Source organism: Dreissena polymorpha, chromosome 8 (genome assembly GCF_020536995.1).
Source record: "Dreissena polymorpha isolate Duluth1 chromosome 8, UMN_Dpol_1.0, whole genome shotgun sequence".
Classification (NCBI taxonomy): domain Eukaryota; kingdom Metazoa; phylum Mollusca; class Bivalvia; order Myida; family Dreissenidae; genus Dreissena; species Dreissena polymorpha.
This window is the reverse complement of record NC_068362.1, coordinates 5071301-5082404: the sequence shown is the minus strand read 5'-3', so window position 1 is coordinate 5082404 and position 11104 is coordinate 5071301.

Sequence of the window (11104 nt, the reverse complement as noted above, 5' to 3'; positions counted from 1 at the left end):
CAAAAAGGTCATGCAATATGGTAAGATTACATAAATTGCTAAAATTGACCGCTGCCTCAGTCAGATCGCTCGTTTAACAATTGAGTGTAAAAGAATATATACAGGGACTATATACATGATATTCATGACTTTGATTGGGTTGACAGTAATAAGGAAAAACAAACACAAATTCCCTATACTAGTGGAAGCAATGACCCTGCTTGCAATTTTCTGTAGTAGACTAAAATTATGTAAAATATACTATAAGCAGTAAAAAAACAGATGTAGGCCCTTCTTAAGTCAGCCTTGTTCCCACCACAACATGTTAAATTATCTTACTAACATTTTAAGCCAGTTTGCCATAGTTCACAAATTATGTCAATAACCTAAATGACAACTACACTATTCCTTTTTCATGAGAATCATTACTTTGTAGGTATCGGGGTTGGTCTCAAGTATATCTTGTAAGCTTTAGACTTTCAACGATCTAATTGGCGTAATCGTGTATCAGACAGCTGTGATTGGTGGGCGTGTGTAGCGCCCCCAATCCTAAAAGAGTGGGGGGTATACAGTTTTGGATCCATTTTGCAATACATTACGCAATGACGTAAGACATAGCGGAAATATTGAGTTGATACTGGACAACCACAAGGATGGCAGAAAAGTGGCCCCTCTGAAGCTCCTTCGCAAGAGCACAACTTATATAGTGCACGTACTGGACAGATTGTTCTGTCGGCTTGTTTACCCAATGGGACTGTTGCAGTATTACCTGCCGAGTGTTTGAACGCTGCCAATTTGATTGAGACAGACTTGAGTTTGCTGTTTTTGAAATAAAAGCATGTGTTTGACCTGCGAATGACATTGTTAGTACCACACTTCGACACTGTTAGTTCCCCAACTCGAAACAAACCAACAAAGGCCACTAAAAACATGGTTTTTATAACACGTGCAGTGGAGGCAACTTTTACTACATTATTGACGGACTTGCTTAGTGCCCATAAAGATTGCAAGGTAAAATGTTTCTTTTGTCGTAAGTTGCAGAACGACGAAATCCATACCGTAGTTTCTTACACAGAAATGAGTCTGTGGGGTTTGGCATGTCTTGAATTCGATGAATGTATGAAATGGCCGAGATGAATGAGGTAATGGTGGAACCCTTTCAACCTTCAGCATTGCACACAGCTATAAACTGGGTCACCTTACTTGAGGTAGAGAAAAACAAAGGCTGACCAAAATAGTATGTTCTATCGAAATTGTTGAAATCTTGAAGGACATTTGCATAACCCGTTCTTGTGGACTGAGCCAGAGAGTTGTCCATAAGATCCTTCACAATCTTGTTTAGGGCTCTAGTAGATGACTGGGTACCCGAACCGGGTGTGGGAGTATGTTTGGGGCCCGGGCGAAAAAAACGTTCTACCTAAAAGCAGGAAAGAATATTGGGTAAAGTATTGAATTTTCCTGGTATTTGGCGATCTCTAAATGTTATGTTTCATACAGGCCAAAACCAGACGGCGGACTAGACTCATGAAGGTTGGGTCTTTGGAAGACTGTTTGTTTACAATGTGCACAACAGCTTCGTTATTTGTATGCATGACTATACACTTGTTGTGGAGTTGGGTTCCCCAAATTTCTAATGATAGAATTATTGAAAAGAGCTCTTTTATAGTGATGTGTAATGGTGCCAGCAAATTGGCCATGATCCATAAAACCACTAGTAACCAAAAACTGCACCAAAACCGATCCCACCTGTCGCATCGGTGTGTAAATGTAACAGTCTGTAACCCATTTCTTATCAAGAAGTATTTTTTTGCCATTGAACTGTTCAACGAAAAGGCGCCATTCAGCCAGATCACGTCGACTCTCTTTGTTAAGCAATATGAAATAATTGGGTTTAGAGACCTTGCATGTGAGGTCGATTAATCTCCGTAGGAAACACTTGCCTGGCAAAACCACCTGACAGCAAAAATTCAATAGACCCAATAGAGATTGCAGCTCTTTGAGTGTGATTTTTCTAGACCGAGAGAAACGTGTTATCAATTCTCTCAATTTAAATAATTTATTGAATGGGAGTCTGGCTTCCATGGCAACCGAGTCAAGCTCTAAACCCATCAATGTGATAACCTGACAAGCGGGAACTGTTTTTTCTGGTTTAGTGGGAATACCCATATCTTTGCAGAAGGACAAAAATGTATCTAAATAATTTTGACAAGATTGATAGTTTGGTGGGCCAATAATCAAGAAATCATCCAGGATATGAGTTATGGTGGGGATCCTGAGATGAGTTTTGGCTATCCACTCCAGAGCCGAACTGAACTTTTCAAAAAAAGCGCAGGAGGAACTTGAACCCATGGGTAAACATGTATCATAGTAGTATTGCCCTTCAAAGAAGATGCCCAAAAGTTCTTAGTCCTCAGGGTGGATGTGGATGAGCCTAAAGGCGCTATCAAGATCAGTTTTAGCCATAAAGGATTTATTCCCTGACTGAATGAGTAGCTGAACTGCGTCATCAAAGGATGTGTACCTTACAGTGGCCAAGTCTGGATCAATGAAATCATTAACGGAAAAGCCCTCTGGATGACTCAGGTGTTGAATAAGCCGAAATTGATTTGGGGTTTGTTTTGGTACAATGCCTATCATTGAGACCTGTAAGGTCTCAAAAGGAGGGTCTTGAAAGGGGCCTTTTATTCGCCCAAGTAACAATATTTTTGTTGGAGTTTATCGCGTACAGCTGAGGGATTTGTCCTGCATGATTTCAGGTTTGAAGCGAATGAAGGTTTTCTAGGACCTATAAAACCCAAGTGGAAACCAGTTGTGAAACCTTGTATTATGAATTCTGCCTCTGCATACCCAGATAAGTAAGGCTTGAGAGCATGTATGTTTACTGGTGTTGTCAAATCAAGACTAACGGACAAGCTTGTTTGTGGTATTAACCTTGGGTGGCTGAGATCTGTTTGTTGCTCGGACCTGTTCTTTACTACTGAAAGAACATCTGGTTGCAGGGTGGTCACCTTTGCAGTAGCCACATATGTGTTTGTGAGGACAGACAGTGTTCGTGCATTCGGACTGCCTGTTGAAGGTCCAGCAAGTGGACATTTGGAGTTTATTGGGCTTGTAGGATTGGTTGGATGAGTAGTTTGTGTCGTGAAAAGGCTGTCGGGGGAAACGAAAATTGTTTACCCTTGACTGGGGGGGAGGGGAAGGGGGATGAGGTAGGGGTCTGGGTTGACGCCAACAACCAATAATCTAGATGGAGGCTGTCCCTTGGATGGAGGCCGTTTTCTATGACCATTCTGAATTGCTGGTCGTACACATTAAATGCTAGACCAGGACGTTTTTGGCCAGATCTCTTACATTAGTTATATATGTCATGAAAGGGAATTTGTGCGTGTACACAGTTACATACCGCACAAAAGCAGTGGTACACAATTTAATAGATGTAATTTGTTTTTGTTTGGTTTTAGTAACCAGGCTTATGTTTGAAAACGTGTCCATTTGTAACATTAGATTATTCGTTTGTTGGCGGGCCAGAGGGTCAATGGGCAGAAGCTGTAAAAGGTCTACAAATTTGTTTGCCCATATTTGTTTTTTGAGTGATTTGGAATTTGATCCAGAATGGATGTCATGTTGTTACAAGCATTTTACCATTTTGTACAAGTGAGGTGCTATGTTGATAAGCAACATCACTTCCTGATTCACTATCCTCATCCGAGGAGTATGTCATATCCGAATCGGATTCCTCTACTTCTGGCATCCTGTTGACATTAACCCTGTTGATGGCCCGGACAATGGTTCGTTAATGTGTTTAGAGTCATTAATTGTCTTTTTCGGTTGTGCACGACCCCGGTGAGCGCCCTGCTCCACCCGTGTGTTTGTTTCGGTCGTCGGCGGGACACCTGCACGTATTGTTGTGGGTCAGCCGAGTCGGCTATGTCTGACTGTTCCCCTGGTGTCTGCCCCCTGCTACGACGGCGTCCCCGTTCTGTTTGTGGGCAGCACTTCAAATCGCTGCAACCCTTTTTGGTGACATTGGACCTTGAGCAATCTATTCGCTCCATTTGCAACATAATATAAGCAACATGTTACATGACATGTGGAGTTTAAAACATTTGAGGACTGGAACCTCGCCCTCGCCATTTGTAGACCCAACTACATGGGCAGCTTTCCAGTTGCAACACTACAAATAGAACAGTTTACCAAAGGCTAGATTCAAAGCACTGCATTACTGCAGTCGAGCTTTTATTCGCTGAAAAACCATCCGCCTTTGGCGCTTTGAGTAGAACAATTTGTTGACTGGAACATATTATCACTTTAAAAAAGAACAATGCACCAGAAGGTTGCACCATTCTGGTGCTACAAAAATTACAGTAAAAATATGCCCAAAGGCAACAATACCAGTAAAACGCTGTTTAAAAACATGTTGGTACTGCCGAGTAGAACAATTTGCCTAGTCCAAACACCCAGCACGGCACTACACAGTAGAACACTTTACCAAGCTGGTAAGAGTGGTACGGCACTACTCAGTAGAACAATTTACCAAAAACTGTTTGTGTTAAATCATGTTCAATGACAAACAACTAGACAACATAATAAAATAATGTCCAGAAGTCTGCCCGTACTACCTTGTAGAACAGTTTAACGGCATAAATGCAGACCAGTTTTGACAACAAATGCCCTTGTACAATGTTTCTAGCTTCAGACTTGATTTAAATAATTAAATGTTGGTTGTTTAGGTTTGTATATAGCAAGAGCAAAGAAAACTTGGGAGAAAATAATACCATATATATTATATTGGTTCAAAAAGTTTGACAATTTTTCCACAATAACAAGACCCTTGTTTTGGTCCTGAAACAAACGTGTATATTGATAATAAAAAAGTTACTTATTTCACATTGGGAGAGACACAGTACCAAGAACATATAAATAACTTAGTTATTATTTTTCCTCCGGTAAGACACTATGGCCGCCTTGATTGTTCAATATAATTTGTATTGTCCGATTGTAGACAGATGAACCCCGTCTTCGGAAAATACGCTTGCTTGTGCCTCCGGAGCCCAGGAACCTTTACAGTTCCAGAAACGTGTCTTGCTGGGATGGTTTGTATGTAGCTTCTCACGTAGAATGCGATTTGTCTGATTCACTCTGTCGTTAAACCACAAAATGCCCACTGGGTATTTGACAGGTTTAGAAGCTGGAATCCTGTGGAAAATATGGCATACCACAACTGACTTCACACCACAGAAGTATAATACTGTATCCACTTAGTCCAATAAAGAATGTGCGACAGTTTCTGGTGTGTTATCTGGGTTCGAGAGATCATTTGTGCCGATCACTAAAAATATTAAATGTGGATCAAAGTCTGTGACTGCTTCAAGCTCGCCTCTAATACGATGTACCGTTGCCCCCGGGAACCGCTATATTGGATTAAAGCCGGTTCTTGTAATCCTAAATTGAACGATTGTTTTTGCGATCTCGAAATAAAGTTTTTCAAATGTTTTACTAAGCTATGACCCAGAATCTGCGGTCTTAGCGCCATGAATTTCTTTGTATACCCCAGCGCGTGGGTTGACGACGTCACGTCCTTCTCCGAGAACAAAGGGTTCACACAAACAACAACAAATTCACAAATATACCTACTAGGTCAGGTTTATGTTTTGCGGCGTCCAACACAGCTATCCGAGTTCCCCACTATCGTGTAAAAAACAATAGCCGAAAAACTGTTTATAACTGTTAAAAAACGTCTTTTTTGAGTAAACAATAAGCGTAACTCTCCTCCAGAATTTTTCCAACATTGAGGCTGATGCTGTGCTCCGATTGGTTAAAAACCGTCATGTGACAAATATCCTGTCACTGATTGGCTGTGCCTTTCCAGACTACTTTATTAAGGTCAGCGACAACTAAATTCAACTCGCAAAACATCCACATACAAACTTTTATTAAATCATAAAATACATAAATATGAATCTGTAAACAGTTAACAACGAACAATATAAGAATATTATAACATTTTGCAAATAATAAAGAATGTAAATATTAGAAAAAAGTATTAATATAATTACTATGATCTTTGATTTAGAAGTAACAATAAATGAAAGCATGTCATTTTTATAAACATTATTTACCAATACATTACAAATGTTCATAATATGAAACACTTTCTTCTCGAATAACGTTCTATCCTTAAATTGAACCCATACAAATTATATTCCGACACATGTTTATTTGATATAACATTATAATGCTAATTTTCAAGCTAGAAAATCCTTTTTCAGTTTTTTTAATACTATATGTATGAATACTTTATAAGTTTCTTATTGTGGCAAACAAATTTAGAAATACAATACGAAGATTTGGTTATTTTACTACATGATGTAAGGCTCTTTATCGACGTCAACAAGAATGGATTTAGGTATGTATTTAATAAACTGAACATGCAAAACGTTACAATAAAAGCAGTGAATGTATAATAATAAAACATAGCATTGACGTGACATTTAATAATGAACTGAATGTTATTCATATAGCCAATGCAAGGCTGAAAATCTTCACAAAAATATGTACTTGTATCTGTTAGCATTCCTTGCCTTTGGAAACCATCTGCGTAACTTTGCGATGGAGAGCGACTGGTAGGACATACCATTTGCATAACTTTGCAATAGAGAACGACTGGTAGGACTTTGTATACGTACGCTTTATTGTGTTTATTGTCCAGAACAGATGCTATATAAGACAGTTTGTAGAAATCGTGTTCATGGCAACAATGATGTTGCTTCCTTCATATTTCAAAAAGCAATCGCAAATGGACTCTTCAAAAAAATCGTATGGGGTTTTCTTTTCAACAGATTACAACATGACATGCCGGTACTTGTGCATGTTTGTTGTGCACGAGTATGAGACATAACATCACTACAAAGTAATAAAGCATGTTATATTCCTCCGGGTGGCCTATATTTATAATGTGCTTTTCTGCTCTGTGTGAACGATTTTAACTTTAACGATAATAACGTTCGCCGTTTACGTTTCGGTTCAGTGCTGAATTTCCTTCTCAAAGTGTACTAGTTGTTGACTAATCCAATGTCACTAAGTTTTAAATCTCGCAGACAGACCTGATCGTTCAACGGTAGTAGGGGATATTTGACATGTTCATTCAATCATCAATGGTCTTTACTGGTGTCGATGAGCAGTTCCAAATAAAAGATTAAAAGCTGCTAATACAAGAATTCTTCCTAAATGATGTGTTTGTTTTTAGGAAACAAGTATTCATTAGAGAATCACTGTTTTACTCACGATGCAATCGTTAATAACAGTGGTTATCCTTAGGCCTGTAGAATGTTGTGAGCACGAAGCGTATACTATGCTATTCTAGTCTTACACAGAAGTGCTTTCACATACGCACGGAATGATGAGTTGCAGTAACCAATTATAAAAGGGTTCACACAGTTGTTCAGCACGTATGTATGATAAAGAAGATTCATCCACATAGGGTATTCATGCCTTTGCAATGCAAACGTTTTGATGATTGTATTGGGAAACAGGCTAATGATTGAAACCAACACCATAAGGAACACCATGAGTGTTATCCGCCTCTTAAGCAGTCGATTACGCGATGTCAGATGTGTGTTGGTCGATCGAACAGTCCGGGCAGACATTCTACTTTTGACGGAAGTCTGCGAAGATAAACCTGAGCATACTAAAGACGCGTTGCTGTAAGTAGCTCGTACAATCCGGGCACTTTGGACAGACGGAATACGTTCAAATGAACCAACCGAAGTTGCACAAATATCAACAGATTTATCGAGGAACTCACTTGATGTATACTCATCTTTCAATTGTAAGTCCGGTGCATGCTTGGTATTTTCTCTGTGGTTTAAGCCAGTGTCTTGTTTAGGTTTTAAAGCTTTGACTTTCTTAGCAATCAGAATGTACATCACTATCAAAACATAGGCACGCACACGAGACTATTGCTACTTTGATCATGCTGAAATACTTCTTGAGATGTTTATTCTTCCCCGGATCTGCGTTCACACACTGCTCAGCAGCAAGTGTTAAATTATCGTTGACTCGAACGTCAAATCGGGTGATTTCTGAGTTCATTAAATCTGGAACACACATCCCGCTCAAAAACAATGGTATTCCAACAGCGGACAAAATTGCACTATTTGACGTTAACGTCAAACTTGTTATTGGCATATACACTGTCAAATATCTATATACACCAAGTAAAAATATGACCAAAAAAGAAGTAGACACGAATGCATTGCTCGCATACATGATAACCTTGCAAGCTAATGCGTTATTAAATGTATATGAATAAAATATTGGCGCTGTAGTGCTGAACAGAATCATACGGGTGAAAAGGTCAGCAAACGAGAGTATTGCACAAATCAGATTTGTTGTCAGCTTGCTTTTTTCGCTTGCCTTTTGTAGAATACAAATGCCATTCCGTTGCTTATTGTACCGACCAAACACGCGGTAAAAACCAACACTCATACTGGTTAGTATTCCAGAACTCTGTCTCTGTTTAACTGTTAAATCAATGACGAATTCATCTGCATTCTCTCGTTATCCATTTGATAAGCTTTCAATATCCAACAAAGTGTGATCACCTAGAACAACACACTCAGTTACTTTTATGATAAAATAAAACCGAAAGAGGTAACACCTTGTATTGTTATACAAAACTTCCTTTACAAACAAGATATGCGAGTGTTATATGAAACAAAAAATCTTTATTATAATTACTTGCTTGAAGAAAATATTGTCCGGGATATCAATATATTATAAATTACAGCCTTTCTCTCTTATACTGGCACGTAGGAGTTGTTCTGTTCATTTTTATGCAATGGGCGTGCGTTTTTATATAAGTGCTAACCCGTGTGTCATTTTTCAGAAAAATAGTGTGTGTAAATACAGCACATTAAACACGCTACCACACAGAATAAGAGTATGATTTGTTTTCTTTCAATCGATGAACACTCATCCGAAATCGTTTTAATCCAATCATTGGCATTTTTTTGTCTCAAAACATCGCATTACAAGTTCTCATCGTCAAACACTAAATCTACTGTGATCATCAATGCGCTTCGTACAGCAATGTTTGCGAGTGTATTTTACCGGTACCGGCTTCTTTTTAGGCGGATCGTTCTAAATAAAACTTGTCCACTTTATGAAAATCACTATTTACCCAGTGGTATTCCATGCAAGACTATTGACTGCTTACCCGTTGCACAAAGTGTGTGTGTAGCTTGTAAGTTATAGGGCCAGAACATATTACAGTGTTTTACGTCTAAGGTATATACATTGTACTCTGTTTACTAGTTGCAAACGTAAAATTACGTGAGAAGGTTCCAACTATGTGCGTTAAAACAATATCACAATGAATACCAACCCGTGATTTCTTTATGAAAGCGTATGTTGGTCTAGTTGAAAATTCAACCAAAATATTTAGCTCGGATTTCATTCGATATCCGTAAAGTAAATGCTGTTTGACTTAGACCTTCAGAGCGACTTTCCAGAACAACAGTCATTATTTTTTTATGAAAGCAAATATAAATCTAGCTCATCATTTTACCGCCACATCCAATGTCAGCATTGGTTTTTATGCGTAAACGTCTATTCTGATCTGACCCATCATCCGATCTGGCTCAGCATAACAGTGGATACAAGATCAGCATGCAAACTTTATAAGTATACTTCGATGCTAATCAAGCTTCTTTTAAAATCTTTTTGTCTATATTGCTTTAAAATAAAACTTTATTGGTAGCTATATTTAACTAATCAAGAATGAATGCTGAACGAATTCTTCGCGTTAGGATTCTTAACGAGACCACCATTTGCTTTCATAAAGATATAACAAAACTCGAGTTGGGATGTCGCGAAGAGATGCTGAGACACATCAGAATTTACAATTCTAATATAAACATTAATGCTGAGGTGATTTTGTGAGCTGGTATGTTGAGACAAAAATAAAGTTTTTTAATGTGTTTGGTTTATTTATTGAGAGGAATATGTGAAAACGTAACTTGCATTCAAAAATCCGTTTTGTAAATTGTAACTACAGTTTATTTTCATTATACTTTTATAACAATGAGATCTATGGAATCGTTTTACTAATTGAGATACTTATATCTATACAAATCCTCTTAGCCCACATGTTCTCTTTCGCAAAATAGTTAACCTATAGCGTCTTTTCGAGTAAACTGCATATGTTTTGATACCCTTGTAATAATTTAATACCAGTCAAAGTATTAATTTTCAATTATGTTCTTACACATACACCATTTTAAATTGCTCTGTATCTCTGTGTTGTTATTCACTATTTTCAGTGAAACCAGTTTAACAAATGTAATAAAATTTATGTAACATTAGCAATTACGTCATGTCTCAAAAATTACAGAATCGTTAATTAGAAACTCAACAAAATACTGTATTACTGTATACAAAAATATGTATTTATTGAAAAAAGTATTTAAAACAAAAATTATATGATATGGCATTTAATCAAATGAGCATGTCTTAAGGAATTATAACAATTGCAAAAACATTTTTTTATGCAAGGGTTAATAATAATCTCAAAACTTATCAACATCACACAGACGGATTATTTTAAGTACATAGCAATATGCGTGTGCTTTCGGAGTAATACCTTGAATTATTGTTTGTAGTAAAGTGAGACAATAAATATGTAAACGAGTAAAATAAAAACAAGCGCGCGAGTAAAACTAAGAAAAATTGTTCAATTAAGTGAGAAAAAATATGTAAATATTTTACAGTGTTAGCCCGAAAGCAAATGAAATTGTGTTGTTATTTAATGCGTTTGATTTTTTGTTTAATATATGTAACTTTCAAAAACGTTTACTCACGTACTCTTTTTAGATTGATGTGTATTTTAGTTATGAAGTTAAGAAATCAAAGTACCGGCGCCATGTTGGATTTGAATAAATATGTTTCGTCCATTAAAAAGTCATTTGATTGGAATGTCACTGGGTCAACTATTATACATAACGACTTTGACCGTCTTGCTTTGAGTCGTCTTGACCCAAGCAGAAATAAAAGTGTGCGTTAACCCATTAACAATCACGGTCACAGGCGCACAAAATGGAAACCCTGTACTTGTGTAAACGATAAC